Source organism: Triturus cristatus, chromosome 2_2 (genome assembly GCF_964204655.1).
Source record: "Triturus cristatus chromosome 2_2, aTriCri1.1, whole genome shotgun sequence".
Taxonomy (NCBI): domain Eukaryota; kingdom Metazoa; phylum Chordata; class Amphibia; order Caudata; family Salamandridae; genus Triturus; species Triturus cristatus.
The window spans coordinates 50,628,939-50,647,795 of NC_140582.1; the positions used below are offsets into that span (position 1 = coordinate 50,628,939).

The 18,857-nt window shown below is 54.9% G+C and overlaps 1 protein-coding gene across 3 annotated transcripts in view; it reads right to left on the reverse strand.

Annotated features, from left to right (window-relative positions):
• The window catches only part of LOC146861816 (CD5 antigen-like), a 417,568-nt gene extending 399,586 nt beyond the window's left edge, over positions 1–17,982 (reverse strand). For 2 of the 3 annotated variants that reach the window (XR_014978052.1, XM_085640971.1), the window contains exon 1: positions 17,837–17,967. The gene's annotated coding sequence lies outside the window, so the exon portion shown is untranslated. Of the gene's footprint in view, positions 1–17,836 lie in introns of all 3 variants that reach the window. The other variant, XM_085640970.1, reaches the window with a different exon arrangement.
• Between the last annotated feature and the right edge of the window lie 875 nt (positions 17,983–18,857).

Below are 18,857 nucleotides of genomic sequence, written 5' to 3' on the forward strand. Positions count from 1 at the left end.
CAAACGGAACCTCAGGTCCATGGGGCAACACCTAGCTACGGTGCCCTACACTAAGTTTTGCCGCATCGGAGGGCGCTCCTTCAAACTACTGGGGGCCAAATTATGGAACTCCCTTCCCCTCAATATTCGATGCATGGACAACATCCTAGCTTTCCGCAGAACTATTAAAACCTATCTCTTCCCCCCCTGTTAGGTCCCTCCCTTCCCCCTGTTTCAGTTGGTTGTGTTATGGTTCCAGCGCCGGGACGCCCCGTTGCGAGGGCAGCTGTTTGCGCTTTACAAAACTGATAACATAACATAACAACGACTCGTATCCGCATATTTTTACGTACGAATCGTACAAGTCCCCTACAACCGGTGAAGTACGATTAGTACGTGAAAAATACATACGAATCGCCTCGGGAAAAGGGTACGAGAGGGAGCCGGACAGTTTTACGTACAAATCGTAAAACTGAAGTCCGAGCGCGCAAGTACGATCCGTACCGGCCGGCCGAATACACAAGCGCATGGAAAAGGCCCCGTACAGAGCGAACGCAGTACCACTCGTACCCGGGTAAACTTGTGCCCGGGATACGAGTCGTACAGCCCCCCTCCCCCCGCATATGTCTGCACCGTGCCCCAATATGTCAGCACCGTATCCCCCATGTCCGCACTGTACCCCAGCCCCGTACGTGTACGCGCCGTACCCCAGCCCCGTAGCCCAGCCCCGTACATGTACAGACCATACCCCAGCACCGTACCCCAACACCTTACCCCAGCCCCATACATGTACGCACCGTACCCCAACAGCGTACCCCAGCCCCGTACTTGTACACACAGTACCCCAGCGCCGCACCCCAGCCCCATACATGTACGCACCGTACCTCAGCACCGTACCCCAGCTCCGTACTTGTACGCACAGTACCCCAGTGCTGTACCCCAGCCCCGTACATGTACGCACCATACCCCAACACCATACCCCAGCCCCGTACATGTACGCACCGTACCCCAGGCCTGTACCCCAGCCCCGTACATGTACGCACCATACCCCAGCCCCGTACATGTACGCACCGTACCCCAGGCCCGTACCCCAGCCCCGTACATGTACGCACCGTACCCCAACACTGTACCCCAGCCCCGTACATGTACGCACCGTACCCCAGGCCCCTATTCCAGCCCCGTACATGCACACACCGACCCCAGGCCCGTACCCCAGCCCCGTACCTGTATGCACCGTACTCCAACACCGTACCCCAGCCCCGTACCTGTACGCACCGTACCCCAGGCCCGTACCTGTACGCACCGTACCCCAGGCCCATACCCCAGCCCCGTACCTGTACGTACCGTACCCCAACACCGTACCCCAGCACCCTCACTCAGCATCGCGTATGTACGGACCTAACAACAACATTGCAGATAGAGCACGGTACACACACATCGCGTATGTACGCACCTTACCTACGCGAAAAAGACTTGTACTGAACCAGGACACTGTAAAACAGTACAAGGAGGGTCAATTCGACTCGCACAACACCACAAAACACGTCTACAGTAGAAAAGACATCTCAATGACTGACCTGGCACATCCAAACAGGCAAACAGAGGCCTAAACTCACAACCACCTCTTATAACACACCCACCTAAATTTCAAACACAGCCACACCCACAAATAGACCAATAAAAAGGGCCCACACACACAAACCATGAGCCTTTGCAACAGACCCACTGCTGCCAGACCCCACAGACAAACAACTGCACCTTACTTACTCCTTAACTACACCTTAACTTACACACCTTCACACAACCTCCTTCACAAAGACCCCCTCTTCACATTCAGACCAACACCGTCACATTCACACCCACAACCATCCACACCCACACCCCACACCATGCCCACAGACAAAAATCCAAAGTTCACAAGGGAGGAGCTGGACATCCTTGTCAACGAAGTCATCAGAGTCGAGCCACAGCTGTTTGGAACATTGGTCAGACAGACCAGCATAGCTGAAAAATCATGCATGTGGCAGAGGATCGTCGATCGGGTGAATGCTGTTGTGCCCATCAGAAGGACCAGGCATGAATGCCAAGCCAGGTGGTACGATCTGAGGAGGGCAGTCAAGCGTAAAATGAACGAGGAATACGCCCAGAGCAACATCACTGGAGGTGGGCTGCCCCGCAGACCGGTACATTACCATCCCTGGGAGGAGAAGGTGATGGCCCTGCTTCCGCCGGTGGGAGTACATGGAGTCGAAGGAGTCGCAGAGCCTGGTGAGTACACAAACAACTTACACAGGAACTCACACTCACGGTCAGGCCAGCATGCACCATGAGGGGACCGACACATCACCTGGGAGCCCCAATGCCAAATCACACTACACCCAACAGCAGGCCCTGTCACACCCCCCACCTTGCACAAGCACACACCCCCGGGGCAGGCAACGGACTTACACACTCTCACAATGGACATGTGACACAATAAGATCAATCCATAGCCAAATAAGCATCCAAGCCAAAATTCTACAGGTCAAACACTCAGGAGAACATATCAATCTGTCCCCCGCAACATACCCATCCACAAGTGGACATTGAGAGGAATGCTAGGCACATCCAACTACCTTGAGGAACTGTGCCAACTTGAATATGAATGAAACATGGATGTCGCATGAAACAGCACTAACATTGTCTCTCTCTCACACACAGGGCAACGTCATGGATCTCTGCCCAACAATGGGGGGGAACAATCACAGTCCCAGGCTCGGCGTGAAGATGATCCCACCGGCAGCGACGACTCTCACCACTCCGTGGATGACCCCAACCAACCTGGACCCTCTGGTGCCCAAGCCCCTGCAGCACCTGCTTCAGGTACATCTGTGCCAACCACCACCCCCATTCCTGCCACATCCCAGGAGACACCCATGAGCCCTGCTCGCACTGAACCACAGAGCCAGTCTGACCAGGAGGGACAAGGTTCTCCGGGCACCCAGGAGGAGGCAGGCAACCCCGCAAATTCCATCCCTCAGGGGTCCCATAGACCCGATGTGCCCACAACGGCAGGCCAGGCTCGTGTGGGCAGGGGTGGTGGGAGTGGAGGCAGGCGGAGGCGCGAACCTGACCAGCCAGCTGAGGGAACCGGTATGTCACACATACGCCACATCCTGGACACATACCGGCATGACACCAGGGGCATCAGCCAGGTAGTGGGGACCCTCACAGAGATGAAGGGGACCCTCGACAAGATGAAGAACCTGCAGGCCGAGCAACATGCCAGTCAACAACAACACCAAGGACGGATGGAGGCAAGACTGGCTGAGCTCCTGGCGGTGCAAACGGACATGAGCCGTTCACTCCGTCGGATCGCCGACAACATGGGCAAACCTCCCTGTGCCACCAGGTGAAGACCAACACCAGCCACAGGGAGGGAGGAGGAGGAAGATTCGTCCGACGGAGCATCACATGTATTGCCAAGGCCTGCATCTGAGGGTCCCCCCAGGAAGGTGGGTCGTCCACGGAAAAGACCGTGAGAGGCAGCGGACCATCCACATCTCCCAGGTCACCTGGCCTGGCACCTGGCCCTCTGGCGCAACAGCAGCACCTCATCCAATGACATTCTCTGCCACATGGACTTGCTTTTCCGCACTATGCATGTGTGTAATCCCAGCCTAGCAGACATATGGTACTTGTTCTGCAGGGTATTTGGGCACCTGACTCACAATTGTGGGCATTGTATCTGTGGGAACTCCACCCTATTCCTTCCATGGGAGACAACATCTTGGTGGCTGTCCCAGCACCTGTACATTCCTATTAGTCCTGGGATGTGCGTGACACTGTGTGTTCCCTTTGGCTCTCTTACTTTAGTAGGCATTAACATGACTATACAGTCTTGTGGCATGATCTCGGTGTCTGTATTGTGCTGCATCCGCCAGGGGAGGGTATGCATGTGTCATTTGTCCTCACACCCACATGTGGTGTGTCATGCAGTGGGGGAAAGACATCCATCCTCATGGGAGTGGGACACTGCTGTCTGTGATGTGTTGTTAAGGCACTATCAACATAGTCCAAAATTGGGGATGCATTCATACACTAATGGAGTTGTGGTCATCTGAGGATGATGTACACACCCCCATGTCTCTATCCACTGCTGGCAGTGATAGTCACCCACCCCTCACATGTCTCTGTCCACTGCTGGGAGTCCTCTGCACCCACCCCCATGTCTCTGTCCACTGCTGGGAGTCCTCTGCACCCACCCCCTTGTCTCTGTCCACTGCTGGGAGTGATAGGCACCCACCCCTCACATGTCTCTGTCCACTGCTGGGAGTCCTCTGCACCCACCCCCATGTCTTTGTCCATTGCTGTGAGGGATAGGCACCCATCCCTCACATGTCTCTGTCCACTGCTGGTAGTGATAGGCACCCACCCCCATGTCTCTGTCCACTGCTGGGAGTGATAGGCACCCACCCCTCACATGTCTCTGTCCACTGCTGGGAGTGATAGGCACCCACCACTCACATGTCTCTGTCCACTGCTGGTAGTGATAGGCACCCACCCCCATGTCTCTGTCCACTGCTGGGAGAGATAGGCACCCACCCCTCACATGTCTCTGTCCACTGCTGGGAGTGATAGGCACCCACCCCTCACATGTCTCTGTCCACTGCTGGGAGTGATAGGCACCCACCCCTCACATGTCTCTGTCCACTGCTGGGAGTGATAGGCACCCACCCCCATGTCTCTGTCCACTGCTGGGAGTGATAGGCACCCACCCCTCACATGTCTCTGTCCACTGCTGGGAGTCCTCTGCACCCACCCCCATGTCTCTGTCCACTGCTGGGAGTGATAGGCACCCACCCCTCACATGTCTCTGTCCACTGCTGGGAGTCCTCTGCACCCACCCCTATGTCTCTGTCCACTGCTGGGAGTGATAGGCACCCACCCCTCACATGTCTCCGTCCACTGCTGGTAGTGATAGGCACCCACCCCCATGTCTCTGTCCACTGCTGGGAGTGATAGGCACCCACCCCTCACATGTCTCTGTCCACTGCTGGGAGTGATAGGCACCCACCCTTCACATGTCTCTGTCCACTGCTGGGAGTCCTCTGCACCCACCCCCATGTCTCTGTCCACTGCTGGGAGTGATAGGCACCCACCACTCACATGTCTCTGTCCACTGCTGGGAGTCCTCTGCACCCACCCCCATGTCTCTGTCCACTGCTGGGAGTGATAGCAACCCACCCCTCACATGTCTCCGTCCATGGCTGGTAGTGATAGGCACCCACCCCCATGTCTCTCTTCACTGCTGGGAGTGATAGGCACCCACCCCTCACATGTCTCTGTCCACTGCTGGGAGTGATAGGCGCCCACCCCTCACATGTCTCTGTCCACTGCTGGGAGTGATAGGCACCCACCCCTCACATGTCTCTGTCCGCTGCTGGGAGTGATAGGCACCCACCCCTCACATGTCTCTGTCCACTGCTGGGAGTCCTCTGCACCCACCTCCAAGTCTCTGTCCACTGCTGGGAGTGATAGGCACCCACCCCCATGTCTCTGTCCACTGCTGGGAGTGATAGGTACCCACCCCTCACATGTCTCTGTCCACTGCTGGGAGTGATAGGCACCCACCCCTCACATGTCTCTGTCCACTGCTGGGAGTGATAGGCACCCACCCCTCACATGTCTCTGTCCACTGCTGGGAGTGATAGGCACCCACCCCTCACATGTCTCTGTGCACTGCTGGGAGTGATAGGCACCCACCCCTCACATGTCTCTGTAAACTGCTGGGAGTCCTCTGCACCCACCCCCATGTCTCTGTCCACTGCTGGGAGTGATAGGCACCCACCCCTCACATGTCTCTGTGCACTGCTGGGAGTCCTCTGCACCCACCCCCATGTCTCTGTACACTGCTGGGAGTGATAGGCACCAACCCCTCACATGTCTCTGTCCACTGCTGGGAGTCCTTTGCACCCACCCCCATGTCTCTGTCCACTGCTGGGAGTGATAGGCACCCACCCCTCACATGTCTCCGTCCACTGCTGGTAGTGATAGGCACCCACCCCCATGTCTCTGTCCACTGCTGGGAGTGATAGGCACCCACCCCTCACATGTCTCTGTCCACTGCTGGGAGTGATAGGCACCCACCCCTCACATGTCTCTGTCCACTGCTGAGAGTGATAGGCACCCACCCCCATGTCTCTGTCCACTGCTGCGAGTGATAGGCACCCACCCCTCACATGTCTCTGTCCACTGCTGGGAGTCCTCTGCACCCACCCCCATGTCTCTGTCCACTGCTGGGAGTGATAGGCACCCACCCCTCACATGTCTCTGTCCACTGCTGGGAGTCCTCTGCACCCACCCCCATGTCTCTGTCCACTGCTGGGAGTGATAGGCACCCACCCCTCATATGTCTCCGTCCACTGCTGGTAGTGATAGGCACCCACCCCATGTCTCTGTTCACTGCTGGGAGTCCTCTGCACCCACCCCCATGTCTCTGTCCACTGCTGGGAGTGATAGGCACCCTCCCCTCATATGTCTCCGTCCACTGCTGGTAGTGATAGGCACCCACCCCCATGTCTCTGTTCACTGCTGGGAGTGATAGGCACCCACCCCGCACATGTCTCTGTCCACTGCTGGGAGTGATAGGTGCCCACCCCTCACATGTCTCTGTCCACTGCTGGGAGTCCTCTGCACCCACCCCCAAGTCTCTGTCCACTGCTGGGAGTGATAGGTGCCCACCCCTCACATGTCTCTGTCCACTGCTGGGAGTCCTCTGCACCCACCCCCAAGTCTCTGTCCACTGCTGGGAGTGATAGGCACCCACCCCTCACATGTCTCCGTCCACTGCTGGTAGTGATAGGCATCCACCCCCATGTCTCTGTCCACTGCTGGGAGTGATAGGCACCCACCCCTCACATGTCTCTGTCCACTGCTGGGAGTGATAGGCACCCACCCTTCACATGTCTCTGTCCACTGCTGGGAGTCCTCTGCACCCACCCCCATGTCTCTGTCCACTGCTGGGAGTGATAGGCACCCACCACTCACATGTCTCTGTCCACTGCTGGGAGTCCTCTGCACCCACCCCCATGTCTCTGTCCACTGCTGGGAGTGATAGCAACCCACCCCTCACATGTCTCCGTCCACTGCTGGTAGTGATAGGCACCCACCCCCATGTCTCTCTTCACTGCTGGGAGTGATAGGCACCCACCCCTCACATGTCTCTGTCCACTGCTGGGAGTGATAGGCGCCCACCCCTCACATGTCTCTGTCCACTGCTGGGAGTGATAGGCACCCACCCCTCACATGTCTCTGTCCACTGCTGGGAGTCCTCTGCACCCACCCCCATGTCTTTGTCCATTGCTGTGAGGGATAGGCACCCATCCCTCACATGTCTCTGTCCACTGCTGGTAGTGATAGGCACCCACCCCCATGTCTCTGTCCACTGCTGGGAGTGATAGGCACCCACCCCTCACATGTCTCTGTCCACTGCTGGGAGTGATAGGCACCCACCACTCACATGTCTCTGTCCACTGCTGGTAGTGATAGGCACCCACCCCCATGTCTCTGTCCACTGCTGGGAGAGATAGGCACCCACCCCTCACATGTCTCTGTCCACTGCTGGGAGTGATAGGCACCCACCCCTCACATGTCTCTGTCCACTGCTGGGAGTGATAGGCACCCACCCCTCACATGTCTCTGTCCACTGCTGGGAGTGATAGGCACCCACCCCCATGTCTCTGTCCACTGCTGGGAGTGATAGGCACCCACCCCTCACATGTCTCTGTCCACTGCTGGGAGTCCTCTGCACCCACCCCCATGTCTCTGTCCACTGCTGGGAGTGATAGGCACCCACCCCTCACATGTCTCTGTCCACTGCTGGGAGTCCTCTGCACCCACCCCTATGTCTCTGTCCACTGCTGGGAGTGATAGGCACCCACCCCTCACATGTCTCCGTCCACTGCTGGTAGTGATAGGCACCCACCCCCATGTCTCTGTCCACTGCTGGGAGTGATAGGCACCCACCCCTCACATGTCTCTGTCCACTGCTGGGAGTGATAGGCACCCACCCTTCACATGTCTCTGTCCACTGCTGGGAGTCCTCTGCACCCACCCCCATGTCTCTGTCCACTGCTGGGAGTGATAGGCACCCACCACTCACATGTCTCTGTCCACTGCTGGGAGTCCTCTGCACCCACCCCCATGTCTCTGTCCACTGCTGGGAGTGATAGCAACCCACCCCTCACATGTCTCCGTCCATGGCTGGTAGTGATAGGCACCCACCCCCATGTCTCTGTCCACTGCTGGGAGAGATAGGCACCCACCCCTCACATGTCTCTGTCCACTGCTGGGAGTGATAGGCACCCACCCCTCACATGTCTCTGTCCACTGCTGGGAGTGATAGGCGCCCACCCCTCACATGTCTCTGTCCACTGCTGGGAGTGATAGGCACCCACCCCTCACATGTCTCTGTCCGCTGCTGGGAGTGATAGGCACCCACCCCTCACATGTCTCTGTCCACTGCTGGGAGTCCTCTGCACCCACCTCCAAGTCTCTGTCCACTGCTGGGAGTGATAGGCACCCACCCCCATGTCTCTGTCCACTGCTGGGAGTGATAGGTACCCACCCCTCACATGTCTCTGTCCACTGCTGGGAGTGATAGGCACCCACCCCTCACATGTCTCTGTCCACTGCTGGGAGTGATAGGCACCCACCCCTCACATGTCTCTGTCCACTGCTGGGAGTGATAGGCACCCACCCCTCACATGTCTCTGTGCACTGCTGGGAGTGATAGGCACCCACCCCTCACATGTCTCTGTAAACTGCTGGGAGTCCTCTGCACCCACCCCCATGTCTCTGTCCACTGCTGGGAGTGATAGGCACCCACCCCTCACATGTCTCTGTGCACTGCTGGGAGTCCTCTGCACCCACCCCCATGTCTCTGTACACTGCTGGGAGTGATAGGCACCAACCCCTCACATGTCTCTGTCCACTGCTGGGAGTCCTTTGCACCCACCCCCATGTCTCTGTCCACTGCTGGGAGTGATAGGCACCCACCCCTCACATGTCTCCGTCCACTGCTGGTAGTGATAGGCACCCACCCCCATGTCTCTGTCCACTGCTGGGAGTGATAGGCACCCACCCCTCACATGTCTCTGTCCACTGCTGGGAGTGATAGGCACCCACCCCTCACATGTCTCTGTCCACTGCTGAGAGTGATAGGCACCCACCCCCATGTCTCTGTCCACTGCTGCGAGTGATAGGCACCCACCCCTCACATGTCTCTGTCCACTGCTGGGAGTCCTCTGCACCCACCCCCATGTCTCTGTCCACTGCTGGGAGTGATAGGCACCCACCCCTCACATGTCTCTGTCCACTGCTGGGAGTCCTCTGCACCCACCCCCATGTCTCTGTCCACTGCTGGGAGTGATAGGCACCCACCCCTCATATGTCTCCGTCCACTGCTGGTAGTGATAGGCACCCACCCCATGTCTCTGTTCACTGCTGGGAGTCCTCTGCACCCACCCCCATGTCTCTGTCCACTGCTGGGAGTGATAGGCACCCTCCCCTCATATGTCTCCGTCCACTGCTGGTAGTGATAGGCACCCACCCCCATGTCTCTGTTCACTGCTGGGAGTGATAGGCACCCACCCCGCACATGTCTCTGTCCACTGCTGGGAGTGATAGGTGCCCACCCCTCACATGTCTCTGTCCACTGCTGGGAGTCCTCTGCACCCACCCCCAAGTCTCTGTCCACTGCTGGGAGTGATAGGCACCCACCCCTCACATGTCTCCGTCCACTGCTGGTAGTGATAGGCATCCACCCCCATGTCTCTGTCCACTGCTGGGAGTGATAGGCACCCACCCCTCACATGTCTCTGTCCACTGCTGGGAGTGATAGGCACCCACCCTTCACATGTCTCTGTCCACTGCTGGGAGTCCTCTGCACCCACCCCCATGTCTCTGTCCACTGCTGGGAGTGATAGGCACCCACCACTCACATGTCTCTGTCCACTGCTGGGAGTCCTCTGCACCCACCCCCATGTCTCTGTCCACTGCTGGGAGTGATAGCAACCCACCCCTCACATGTCTCCGTCCACTGCTGGTAGTGATAGGCACCCACCCCCATGTCTCTCTTCACTGCTGGGAGTGATAGGCACCCACCCCTCACATGTCTCTGTCCACTGCTGGGAGTGATAGGCGCCCACCCCTCACATGTCTCTGTCCACTGCTGGGAGTGATAGGCACCCACCCCTCACATGTCTCTGTCCGCTGCTGGGAGTGATAGGCACCCACCCCTCACATGTCTCTGTCCACTGCTGGGAGTCCTCTGCACCCACCTCCAAGTCTCTGTCCACTGCTGGGAGTGATAGGCACCCACCCCCATGTCTCTATCCACTGCTGGGAGTGATAGGTACCCACCCCTCACATGTCTCTGTCCACTGCTGGGAGTGATAGGCACCCACCCCTCACATGTCTCTGTCCACTGCTGGGAGTGATAGGCACCCACCCCTCACATGTCTCTGTCCACTGCTGGGAGTGATAGGCACCCACTCCTCACATGTCTCTGTGCACTGCTGGGAGTGATAGGCACCCAACCCTCACATGTCTCTGTAAACTGCTGGGAGTCCTCTGCACCCACCCCCATGTCTCTGTCCGCTGCTGGGAGTGATAGGTACCCACCCCTCACATGTCTCTGTGCACTGCTGGGAGTCCTCTGCACCCACCTCCAAGTCTCTGTCCACTGCTGGGAGTGATAGGCACCCACCCCCATGTCTCTATCCACTGCTGGGAGACATAGGCACCCACCCCTCAGATGTCTCTGTCCAATGCTGGGAGTGATAGGCACCCACCCCCATATCTCTGTCCACCGCTGGGAGTGATAGGCACCCACCCCTCACATGTCTCTGTCCACTGCTGGGAGTGATAGGCACCCACCCCTCACATGTCTCTGTCCACTGCTGGGAGTGATAGGCACCCACCCCTCACATGTCTCTGTCCACTGCTGGGAGTCATAGGCACCCACCCCCATGTCTCTGTCCACTGCTGGGAGTGATAGGCACCCACCCCTCACATGTCTCTGTCCACTGCTGGGAGTCCTCTGCACCCACCCCCATGTCTCTGTCCACTGCTGGGAGTGATAGGCACCCACCCCTCACATGTCTCTGTCCACTGCTGGGAGTCCTTTGCACCCACCCCCATGTCTCTGTCCACTGCTGGGAGTGATAGGCACCCACCCCTCACATGTCTCCGTCCACTGCTGGTAGTGATAGGCACCCACCCCCATGTCTCTGTCCACTGCTGGGAGTGATAGGCACCCACCCCTCACATGTCTCTGTCCACTGCTGGGAGTGATAGGCACCCACCCCTCACATGTCTCTGTCCACTGCTGGGAGTGATAGGCACCCACCCCTCACATGTCTCTGTGCACTGCTGGGAGTGATAGGCACCCACCCCTCACATGTCTCTGTAAACTGCTGGGAGTCCTCTGCACCCACCCCCATGTCTCTGTCCACTGCTGGGAGTGATAGGTACCCACCCCTCACATGTCTCTGTGCACTGCTGGGAGTCCTCTGCACCCACCCTCATGTCTCTGTACACTGCTGGGAGTGATAGGCACCCACCCCTCACATGTCTCTGTCTACTGCTGGGAGTCCTCTGCACCCACCCCCATGTCTCTATCCACTGCTGGGAGAGATAGGCACCCACCCCTCAGATGTCTCTGTCCAATGCTGGGAGTGATAGGCACCCACCCCCATATCTCTGTCCACCGCTGGGAGTGATAGGCACCCACCCCTCACATGTCTCTGTCCACTGCTGGGAGTGATAGGCACCCACCCCTCACATATCTCTGTCCACTGCTGGGAGTGATAGGCACCCACCCCTCACATGTCTCTGTCCACTGCTGGGAGTCATAGGCACCCACCCCCATGTCTCTGTCCACTGCTGGGAGTGATAGGCACCCACCCCTCACATGTCTCTGTCCACTGCTGGGAGTCCTCTGCACCCACCCCCATGTCTCTGTCCACTGCTGGGAGTGATAGGCACCCACCCCTCACATGTCTCTGTCCACTGCTGGGAGTCCTTTGCACCCACCCCCATGTCTTTGTCCACTGCTGGGAGTGATAGGCACCCACCCCTCACATGTCTCCGTCCACTGCTGGTAGTGATAGGCACCCACCCCCATGTCTCTGTCCACTGCTGGGAGTGATAGGCACCCACCCCTCACATGTCTCTGTCCACTGCTGGGAGTGATAGGCACCCACCCCTCACATGTCTCTGTCCACTGCTGAGAGTGATAGGCACCCACCTCCATGTCTCTGTCCACTGCTGCGAGTGATAGGCACCCACCCCTCACATGTCTCTGTCCACTGCTGGGAGTCCTCTGCACCCACCCCCATGTCTCTGTCCACTGCTGGGAGTGATAGGCACCCACCCCTCACATGTCTCTGTCCACTGCTGGGAGTCCTCTGCACCCACCCCCATGTCTCTGTCCACTGCTGGGAGTGATAGGCACCCACCCCTCATATGTCTCCAACCACTGCTGGTAGTGATAGGCACCCACCCCCATGTCTCTGTTCACTGCTGGGAGTCCTCTGCACCCACCCCCATGTCTCTGTCCACTGCTGGGAGTGATAGGCACCCTCCCCTCATATGTCTCCGTCCACTGCTGGTAGTGATAGGCACCCACCCCCATGTCTCTGTTCACTGCTGGGACTGATAGGCACCCACCCCGCACATGTCTCTGTCCACTGCTGGGAGTGATAGGTGCCCACCCCTCACATGTCTCTGTCCACTGCTGGGAGTCCTCTGCACCCACCCCCAAGTCTCTGTCCACTGCTGGGAGTCCTCTGCACCCACCCCCAAGTCTCTGTCCACTGCTGGGAGTGATAGGCACCCACCCCTCACATGTCTCTGTCCACTGCTGGGAGTGATAGGCGCCCACCCCTCACATGTCTCTGTCCACTGCTGGGAGTGATAGGCACCCACCCCTCACATGTCTCTGTCCACTGCTGGGAGTGATAGGCACCCACCCCTCACATGTCTCTGTGCACTGCTGGGAGTGCTAGGCACCCACCCCTCACATGTCTCTGTCCACTGCTGGGAGTCCTCTGCACCCACCCCCATGTCTCTGTCCACTGCTGGGAGTGATAGGCACCCACCCCTCACATGTCTCTGTCCACTGCTGGGAGTCCTCTGCACCCACCCCCATGTCTCTGTACACTGCTGGGAGTGATAGGCACCCACCCCTCACATGTCTCTGTCTACTGCTGGGAGTCCTCTGCACCCACCCCCATGTCTCTGTCCACTGCTGGGAGTGATAGACAACCCCCTCACATGTCGCTGTCCACTGCTGGGAATCCTCTGCACCCTCCCCCATGTCTCTGTCCACTGCTGGGAGTGATAGGCACCCACCCCTCACATGTCTCTATCCACTGTTGGTAGTGATAGGCACCCACCCCCATGTCTCTGTCCACTGCTGGGAGTGATAGGCACCCACCCCTCAAATGTCTCTGTCCACTGCTGGGAGTGATAGGCACCCACCCCCATGTCTCTGTTCACTGCTGGGAGTGATAGGCACCCACCCCTCACATGTCTCTGTCCACTGCTGGGGGTGATAGGAGCCCACCCCTCACATGTCTCTGTCCACTGCTGGGAGTGATAGGTGCCCACCCCTCACATGTCTCTGTCCACTGCTGGGAGTCCTCTGCACCCACCCCCAAGTCTCTGTCCACTGCTGGGAGTGATAGGTGCCCACCCCTCACATGTCTCTGTCCACTGCTGGGAGTCCTCTGCACCCACCCCCAAGTCTCTGTCCACTGCTGGGAGTGATAGGCACCCACCCCTCACATGTCTCCGTCCACTGCTGGTAGTGATAGGCATCCACCCCCATGTCTCTGTCCACTGCTGGGAGTGATAGGCACCCACCCCTCACATGTCTCTGTCCACTGCTGGGAGTGATAGGCGCCCACCCCTCACATGTCTCTGTCCACTGCTGGGAGTGATAGGCACCCACCCCTCACATGTCTCTGTCCACTGCTGGGAGTGATAGGCACCCACCCCTCACATGTCTCTGTGCACTGCTGGGAGTGATAGGCACCCACCCCTCACATGTCTCTGTCCACTGCTGGGAGTCCTCTGCACCCACCCCCATGTCTCTGTCCACTGCTGGGAGTGATAGGCACCCACCCCTCACATGTCTCTGTCCACTGCTGGGAGTCCTCTGCACCCACCCCCATGTCTCTGTACACTGCTGGGAGTGATAGGCACCCACCCCTCACATGTCTCTGTCTACTGCTGGGAGTCCTCTGCACCCACCCCCATGTCTCTGTCCACTGCTGGGAGTGATAGACAACCCCCTCACATGTCGCTGTCCACTGCTGGGAATCCTCTGCACCCACCCCCATGTCTCTGTCCACTGCTGGGAGTGATAGGCACCCACCCCTCACATGTCTCTATCCACTGTTGGTAGTGATAGGCACCCACCCCCATGTCTCTGTCCACTGCTGGGAGTGATAGGCACCCACCCCTCAAATGTCTCTGTCCACTGCTGGGAGTGATAGGCACCCACCCCCATGTCTCTGTTCACTGCTGGGAGTGATAGGCACCCACCCCTCACATGTCTCTGTCCACTGCTGGGGGTGATAGGCACCCACCCCTCACATGTCTCTGTCCACTGCTGGGAGTGATAGGCACCCACCCCTCACTTATCTCTGTCCACTGCTGGGAATCCTAGGCAGCCACCCACCCACCCGCCCGCACCCTTGGTGCAGTACACTGCTGTCCTGGGCATACACACACCCCAATATACTGGTTATATGCTGCACCAGGCCCTATAACAACATTTGTGGCGTGTGTACGCCTTGTATCACAAATGTACTGGTGCCCTAGGGGTACGGGTGATGCAGTCCGTACACACGCCCTCAGAGCATGGGTACTGTCCGTACCACGCGTACCCCTACGTCACCACAACAATGGTGGTACGGACCGTACCCACGCTCTGACGGCGTGGGTACAGTCCTTACCACGCGTACCCCTACATCACCACTCCAATAGTGGTACGGCCCGTACCCATGCCGTCAGAGCGTGGGTACGGTCCGTACCATCATTGTAGTGGTGATGTAGGGGTTCGCGTGGTACGGCCCATACCCACGCCCTCAGAGCGTGGCTACGGTCCGTACCACCATTGTTGTGGTGACGTAGGGGTACGAGTGGCATACCACCATTGTTGTGGTGAAGTAGGGGTACGCGTGGTACGGCCCGTACCCATGTTGTCAAACAGCACCAAAGCAATTAAGAAAAGCACAAAATGCATTTGCAGTAACCAGCACCATTCCATCATTGTACCTCTGGTGGAGGCTGTACACGGGCCAACTGCAGCCTGGAAATCACCCCTATAACTCATGCACATTTCTTGATTGACTTCTACCTGTTCCCCATTTCAACCTTGGAGACATTGGAAAACCTACAGTTGCATAGTTGCACTACGGTCCCATAATTCACTGCCAAGTATTCACTCAGACCAGCATCTAGTGTGCATTGCTTTCAATAGAAGTCGTCCTGTTGTTCATCATGACTAGAATCTCGCCTCCAGGATTGTGAGCGAATTAAACACACCTGTGACTAGTCTTGTGCAGCCCAGTCATGAGATTCCGCCCTAGGCTTGCTGCTGCCTCAAACTGCTTATAAGCTGCCAATTTCTGAAGCTCCTTGTTTGTGCATTGAATGTTGTTCCTTGTTTAAGCATTGCATTTTGTTCCTTGTTTGTGCATTGAATTTTGTTCCTTGTTTGTGCATTGAATGTTGTTCCTTGTTTGTGCATTGCATTTTGAACGTCTGTGAACTAGACCTCTTATTGCATGCTTTCCTGTCCAGTTTCTGCTTGCTTTAGCCAGAGCCTATGTCTTGATCTTGTGTTGATTTTACAGATTTCTCTCACCTTTACCTTGCTTTTGTTTAATCCTTTGTCTGCCTTTTTATCTTCAGTCAGTCAGGTGCAGCCCCTGGGCTGCTTCCTTTCTAATTGTTCTTAGTTAATTTCTTCTGTTTCTGCTATTAATTCCCTTTGCATATTCCTTTGTTTATCATAACTCTTATATGTTCTCCCCAGTTGCCTAGATTGTTCCCTTTATTTTTAAACCTTTACTCAGTGTTTCTCTTATTTCCATGTAGTTCTAGTCTCTTGCCTGTTACATTTCCTAGAATGCTACTGCTTGTTCTGCCTCATTTATTCTATGTGTTTCCCTCATATGCCATGATCCTCACCCTTTGCTACACCTCTTAGATTACTTTCTAGTGCTTGTTCTGTACTCTCCTCTTTTGTCTGGAAAGTGAGGTATGTTGTACTCACCTGTGTAGAAGTGTATTTCTTTGGACAGATGTTGGCATCTGGTTTCCAGGAGGCAATTACTGTCACACCCTGTGTCTTATGTTGCATGGCGACATTCCCTGTTGCTGTGGGATGATCTTAGTCTCACCTGTGAACAACCCTAGTTGTAGCCCAGTCTCTTTGCCTTCTCTTCCTTGTTCCTGTGCCTTTTGTGCCTGTTCTTTCCTGGCGTATGCCCCTGCTGCTCTCCTGCTTTGGTACACTACTTGCATAGGCAGTGAGTGTTGCTCTGCCTAGAGTCTGGCAGTATTGTCTGAACTAACAATACATTCATCACTAATAAAATCAATCATTTAGATTTGACCAGATACCATTCTATTTGTATATAAAGCACAAACAGTGGTGCCGTGGCATCAAAATAATGTAGGACAGGTCCTTCATGTAACTTCCAACGTAAATAGTTACATGAGAAAAACACATTTTACAAATATCTTGTGAAATAGAACCATTTGAAGGTCTGATTCACCACAGTATCATGGGGAGGTACAATCCCAGGTAGTGTTTCAGCGGGGTCGATGAGGGCATCCAGCTTCACCTCTTTTCCATGGATAAACCAACAACCAGCTGTTAGTGTCCTCTCTAAACAAGAAATTCACCATTTTGAACTTCTCATTGGATCTTTATTACATCGTCCCCACCACTGAGAGTAAAATACACCACAAACTGTAAGGAGTTTACAATCTCCAACACAGGCGTCTCCATAGAGAGTAAAATACACAAACAGCCTGGAGTTTACAATCTCTAACAAAGCTGTCTCCTCAGAGAGTGAAATACTGACACTGCCTGGAGTTTACAATCTCTAACACAGCCGTCTCCTCAGAGAGTAAAATACACAAACTGCCTGGAGTTTACAATCTCTAACAAAGCTGTCTGCTCAGAGTGTGAAATACACACACAGCCTGGAGTTTACAATGTTTAACACAGCCATCTCCTCAGAGAGTGTAATACACAAACTGCCTGGAAATTACAATTTCTAACACAGCCATCTCCTCTCCTCAGAGAGTGAAATACACAAACTGCCTGGAGTTTACAATCTCTAACACAGGTGACTCCTCAGAGAGTGAAATACACAAATTGCCTGGAGTTTACAATCTCTAACACAGGCAACTCCTCAGGGAGTGAAATACACAAACTGCTTGGAGTTTAAAATATTTAACACAGGAGGCTTTTCATATAGTGAAATAAACAAACTGCTTGGAGTTTAAAATCTCTAACACAGCCATCTCCCCAGAGAGTGAAGTGTTCAACTGCCTGGAGTTTACAATCTTTAACACAGCTATCTCCTCAGAGAGTGAAATACTCAAACTGCTTGGAGTTTACAATCTCTAACACAGGTGACTCCTCAGAGAGGGAAATACACAAATTGCCTGGCGTTTACAATCTCTAACACAGCCGACTCCTCAGAGAGTGAAATACACAAACTGCCTGGAGTTTACAATCTCTAACAGAGCCGTCTCAGATGAGAGTGAAATAAACATCACTTACTGTCTGATATCACAGGTACACCCGGTTTTCGGCTGAGTGGTTTGCCTTCTGGGCCAATCCTGTTCTGCAAGTTCTTTTTCTGCAACTTTTAAGTACAATGTTTATACAGTTAGTGATGAACAAAACCTTTCTATCCATCGACTTGTAGCTCTGAAGAGAGGGAATTGATGACTTATAGTCTTGTTTAGTATAGTCTCCACCTTCTCTCCACCCCCTCTCCACCCACCATATAATGCCTCCTCTACCCTTGGAAAATTAAAATGACTTGTTTTTTCTCTGAATGTACACAAATCTAAAAGTGAGCACATGCGGACCATTCTAAATACACCCAAACATGAATACACGGAGAAGAAGGCAAGCAGAAACAACACCCATGCATATAAACAAACACAATAAACACAAAAGAAAGGTGCAAGCAGATTCACACATATGTTTAAAAGGGCACATATTAACATAAACAAAAACACAGTCACAATACAGCTAACAGGAAAAAGGTCCACATACTCAAGAAAATACACGCACATTTACAAACACATAAACACACTAGCTGAAACAAACACACACATATACATATACTACACACAATCACTCTGTTCTCATATTGATTATTTAGATACAAGCACAGAGTAAGGATGTATCTGATGTTCAGAATATTGATTTACAGAGTCTCCTGTTTAGCATAGCCATTCTAATACTCATACTTCACAACAGAATGATTCATACAACTTTGATGCTCAGTGAGCTGTAATTGAGGAAAGAAAGAAATATTATTAGTTTTGCAACACATACTATTTTCTCTCTCCAGGTTTTTAGGGAGTTTAATTGCAACATCAGACCTGCCCCCTTTCTTACATTTAGATTTATCATCCAACATCTTCTTTTTTCACCAAGATACATGCTGTCCTCCAAAAGATAGAAGAAGATTCAGGATATTCACTAAAAGGAGACAATAAGATACAGGCTTTGCACCAAAGGAAGAACATTTATCACAGGCTATCCACTGAAGAAGGAACACCACGGT